The following is a 5,766-nucleotide window of genomic DNA, read 5'->3' as shown; positions in this document are numbered from 1 at the left end:
GCCACTGTTGGGGAACGTCGGATGGGAAACAAAAATTTCCTATACGCACGAAGACCTATCATGGTGATGTCCATCTACGAGAGGGGATATTCGATCTACGTACCCTTGTAGATCGCACAGCAGAAGCGTTAGTGAACGCGGTTGATGTAGTGGAACGTCCTCATGTCCCTCGATCCGCCCCGCGAACCGTCCCGCGATCAGTCCCACGATCTAGTGCCGAACGAACGGCACCTCCGCGTTCAGCACACGTACAACTCGACGATGATCTCGGCCTTCTTGATCCAGCAAGAGAGACGAGAGGTAGATGAGTCCTCCGGCAGCCTGACGGCGCTCCGGAGGTTGGTGGTGACCTAATCTCAGCAGGGCTCTGCCCGAGCTCCGCAGAAACGCGATCTAGAGGTAAAACCGTGGAGATATGTGGTCGGGCTGCTGTGGCAAAATTGTCTCAAATCAGCCCTAAAACCTCCGTATATATAGAGGGAAGAGGGGGAGCCTTGCCTTGGGGTCCAAGGACCCTCAAGGGGTTCGGCCGAGCCAAGGGGGGGAGTCCTCCCCTTCCAAACCGAATCCAACTAGGTTTGGAAGGATGAGTCCTTCCCCCTTTTCCCACCTCCTCTTTTTTTTTCTTTTCTCTTTGATTTTCTTCCTATGGCACATAGGGACTTCTTGGGCTGTCCCACCAGCCCACTAAGGGCTGGTGCGTCACCCCAAGGCCTATGGGCTTCCCCGGGGTGGGTTGCCCCCCCCCCGGTGAACACCCGGAACCTATTCGTCATTCCCGGTACATTCCCGGTAACTCCGAAAACCTTCCGGTAATCAAATGAGGTCATCCTATATATCAATCTTCGTTTCCGGACCATTCCGGAAACTCTCGTGACGTCCGTGATCTCATCCTTGACTCCGTACAACATTCGGTAACCAACCATATAACTCAAATACGCATAAAACAACGTCGAACCTTAAGTGTGCAGACCCTGCGGGTTCGAGAACTATATAGACATGACCCGAGTGACTCCTCGGTCAATATCCAATAGCGGGACCTGGATGCCCATATTGGATCCCACATATTCTACGAAGATTTTATCGTTTGAACCTCAGTGCCAAGGATTCATATAATCCCGTATGTCATTCCCTTTGTCCTTCGGTATGTTACTTGCCCGAGATTCGATCGTCAGTATCCGCATACCTATTTCAATCTCGTTTACCGACAAGTCTCTTTACTCGTTCCGTAATACAAGATCCCGCAACTTACACTAAGTCACATTGCTTGCAAGGCTTGTGTGTGATGTTGTATTACCGAGTGGGCCCCGAGATACCTCTCCGTCACACGGAGTGACAAATCCCAGTCTCGATACTAACTCAACGAACACCTTCGGAGATACCTGTAGAGCATCTTTATATTCACCCAGTTACGTCGCGACGTTTGATACACACAAAGCATTCCTCCGGTGTCAGTGAGTTATATGATATCATGGTCATAGGAACAAGAACTTGACACGCAGAAAACAGTAGCAACAAAATGACACGATCAATATGCTACGTCTATTAGTTTGGGTCTAGTCCATCACGTGATTCTCCTAATGAGGTGATCCAGTTATCAAGCAACAACACCTTGTTCATAATCAGAAGACCCTGACTATCTTTGATCAACTGGCTAGCGAACTAGAGGCTTGCTAGGGACAGTGTTTTGTCTATGTATCCACACATGTATATAAGTCTTCATTCAATACAATTATAGCATGGATAATAAACGATTATCTTGATACAGGAATTATAATAATAACTATATTTATTATTGTCTCAATACAAATTGTTTTCTCATTCATCTAGTTATGACTTATGACCACAAAGATTGAATGTGCTTAATTGCCTTGCAGGAAGGTTAAGGGCATGAATTCACAAGTTGGCAGCTGATTCACAAGTTGGCAGCTGCCCCACGGTTGCATTTATTTCCAACCACACACAGGCTTGCATTTATTTCCAACCACACACAAGCTAACTAATTTGCATGCATGTCTGATTTCTAGTGTCTCCCAGATCTCTTCAATTCATACTTTTTTTGTCAAAGAATTTGTACGAATGTTTACTGCCTCATTTTAGGTTGCTCAAAATCAACTAAGTGCACTAGGTATCCATAGTTATGAAATGATTCTGGATTTTTCTATGGTAAATTTCTGGAATATCTAATTTGTGCGTGTATCTGTCAGCCATCATAACCATTTGTTTATCTAAAAGTTTAAAAATAGCATAGTTCGTTCTCTACACTAAATTTTAACTTTTATGTGTACTGTATATACACACACATGAGAAGCAGGTATTTAATTAGCAATTTTTTGCGGAACTTTAATTAGTAATTTGCTGGTATAAAAAGATGGATATGTTATTACTAGACATCAAGTAGTTCTTACATTTGCTATAAACAATATACTCCCTCCGTTCCATAATATAAGTCTTTTTAGAGATTTTACTAAAAGACTACATACGGATGTATATAGACATACTTTAGAGTGTAGATTCACTCATTTTGCTCTGTATGTAGTCCTTTAGTGAAATCGCTTAAAAGACTTATATTTAGGAACGGAGGGAGTATTATATAGTTACATCAAGTAGTTCTAACATGTAAAAGTATATGTACAATGGGTTCGACCTTTTATGTTGTCACGTTAGATGCATATATAGATGTATAACATACAAGAATCGTGAAGGCATGCATTGATCCGAATATACTTCGACCAAGATTGCAATACAAAAGAGTGCAAAAAAATTGCAATTAGAAAAAGAGACGGGTATAAAAGTCATGCATGACCACCGAGGCTCACATGCATGTACTAGAATTAAGAGTACTTTCCTTAAATGATAAGTAAATTTTTTTAGTCATAATAGGAATCAGATAAGGTAATGACCTGAGTATAGCCGATAAAAAGGAACTGTTATAGCTCGTTGCTCTTGACCGTTCCTTCAAAATAGCCGATGTTAGAATTTAGTCAATTATGGTTGGCAAGATAATAATGTAACTACTACTTGGCCGATCATGTACATGCTTAAGAAGAAACTAATAAATGGGATTGAGGGCCAAAACTTAGGCGCACCAATTTTTAACCAATTTTGTAGCAGTAAACATGAGGGAGGTACAGTATGTTGTATATGTTTGGTCACCTGAATGTTGTATATGTTTCCATCAGGAGCTTCTAGCTTCATAACTTTAGAGATCGTTCTTCTGAAATTGTTCACGAATTTCTCTGTATGTTCTGAAAAACAAACAACAAAGCAATCAGCAAATTACATATGTCTGATCAAGAAGACATTTCATCAGGACAGCCGGAAGGTTATTGTTCATCTAGGGTCTTACCATTTCGTGACATAAATCGCCAACCATGAGCCTCAAGAAATGCTTCTGCCTATATCCATGTGATGCCAATAGAAATATGTTATATAACCATGGCTTCAAAACTTCCATCGACGACTGTCCTATTGTCGAAATGACCAGGAATAACTCAATGGCCATCATCCGGCTATGTACACATCCGCGTTAGCACCTTTGTCATCGGTTCCCAACACAAGATGCATGCACGTATGTTCTTTCTCAAGTTTAGTATCTACGGAAATGCCTAAGTTAATGCCAAACCCTATGTAAATTCTCATTTGTAGCAGAAACCTGAATACCTTGCACCACTTTATTTGATGCAATGTAGACACTTTCAACTCATTTGACAAAATTTATATTTCTCCAGTAGCAGTCCACTTTTTCATCACGAAAACACTATTTTGTAGCAGCAATAATACTGAACATATCCAAACAACAAAGATATATGAACGCTTTTCAAACAGAAATCTCCTGTCTTCCCGACTCAACTAAATTTAGACATTTTGCAGAAAAAGTAGGGGGAAACATTGAGGTTCCTAGATGAAAATAATCTTAGCAGTGGCATAGTGCCTAAACAAGAATGTTTTTTTTACAGAAAGTCTTGTCAATTTTACAATCATCTAACACAATACAACAAAAGATTCAGTTGGAGGGGAACCTTGGAGAGATAGGAATCTTAGAAACCTAGACTTTTGGACAAGGAATAGGATGATGGAGGAATACTTATAGCAAAGAACCAAGCAGTCATTGTCGTCGCTGATGCAGGTGTCACTAGCGATCAGTCGGTTATTATGAGCCTAAAATATGAAGATGTAATAGTGTGTGTTATTATGAGCACTCGGTTTCAACCTCACATGGATGCATCTATTTGATGTCAGATAAATCAAAGAAAGATGTCCAATACTGGAGCATGTTTTTTCAGAACAAACAGAAAGTAAAGTATGCGCTTCAGGCGATCTATAGATTTAGCAAGTTAATGATCTACTAGTAGAAAGACAAGAAGCCTCTCTTATCTTTGCAAACAGCAGACGCTTCTTTGAGAGTAAAATAGGAAGATGTAGTAATATGTGTTAATATCAGTATGTTCCAACTTCACATGGATGCACATATTTCATGCCTGATAAATGAAAGAAAATGTCTAAAACTAGAGTCGTTTTTTCATTTCAGAACAAATAGAACGTAAGCTATTGCACTTCAGTATCCTGCGTGCCACCATAAACATGATCTTAAACTACAGCAAGTTTATGCTCTAACTCTAAGGATGTAGAGAGTAGAAAGACCAGAAGGCTCTTACCTTTGTCAAGAGCCAATACTTCAGCAGAGAAGCACACACAATGGCAAGGATGCACAAGCCCAGAGCAAAAGGGCATACATATATGCAGATGCGCAGTATACCAGCTGACACTTGTGGGTCTTGTTCTTGCAGTGCCATTATAACGGAATTTGTAGCAGCAAACAATCAACAAAATTCAAAGAGGCACATAACGGAATTCTAATATACTGAATTTGTAGCAGCAAGCAAGAACTCAATAAAATTCAGAGAGGCACATAACTGAATTCTAATATACCGAATTTGTAGCAGCAAGCAAGAACTCAACAAAATTCAGAGAGGCACATAACAGTATTCTAGCAGCATAACAGTAGCAGCAACTGAATTTGTAGCAGCAAGCAAGCAAGCACTTAAACAAAATTCAGACAGACATGTAGCAAACTTCTGCAACTGTATTTTAAGCAGCAAGCAAGTAAGCAAATTAGTTGGTGAGCAATGCAATGTCTATCCCATTCAGAAGTCAGAAGCAGAGCAGGTATGTTGTCTGACAGCAGTAGCAACACTGAACAAAATAAATTCTGATGACAGGCATGTAACCAATTCTGATAACTTCTGCAACCAATTTCTGATGACAGCGCTGAGGGAGTGGCCCGTGAAGGTGAGCTGTAGTCGGGGTACCGGTCGAGGAGGTCCCGGAGCAGGTTGCACTCCTTGTCGAGCACCCAGCCGGCGGCCCGGAGGAGGCTGTTGTGGAGGTAGCCGTCGTCGAAGCGGCACTTGCCGAGGCGGTTGTCGAGGAGCAGCGCGTAGTCGGACTCGCCGCCGAGGTTGAGGCCCCGGAGCGGCCGAGGTCGAGGTAGAGCAGGTAGGGCATGACCCGGCCCCCGGTGTCGGCGTAGGTGTGGTGGCGCACGACATTGGAGGGGTCGAGGAGCGGGGCGGCGAGATCGCGCTCGTAGTTGGCCATGACGAGGCGGCACATCCGGCGGACGGGCGCGAAGTCGGCGGCGGCGACATGGCCTCAGGTGGCGCTGTCGTGGTAGCCCGTGTGGACGCACCGCTTCCACGCCCACCGCGCGCACCCCAGGCAGTAGACGCACTCTAGCAGCGGCCGCCCGCACGCCAGCGACAT

General features: G+C 43.0%; 1 pseudogene; it reads right to left on the bottom strand.

The window, feature by feature from the left end:
- Positions 1 to 5,147: 5,147 nt before the first annotated feature.
- LOC123442021 lies at positions 5,148 to 5,766 on the bottom strand (annotated as a pseudogene).

This window comes from Hordeum vulgare, chromosome 3H (genome assembly GCF_904849725.1).
Source record: "Hordeum vulgare subsp. vulgare chromosome 3H, MorexV3_pseudomolecules_assembly, whole genome shotgun sequence".
In the NCBI taxonomy this organism is placed as follows: Eukaryota; Viridiplantae; Streptophyta; class Magnoliopsida; order Poales; family Poaceae; genus Hordeum; species Hordeum vulgare.
This window is presented reverse-complemented; position numbering and strand designations above follow the sequence as displayed.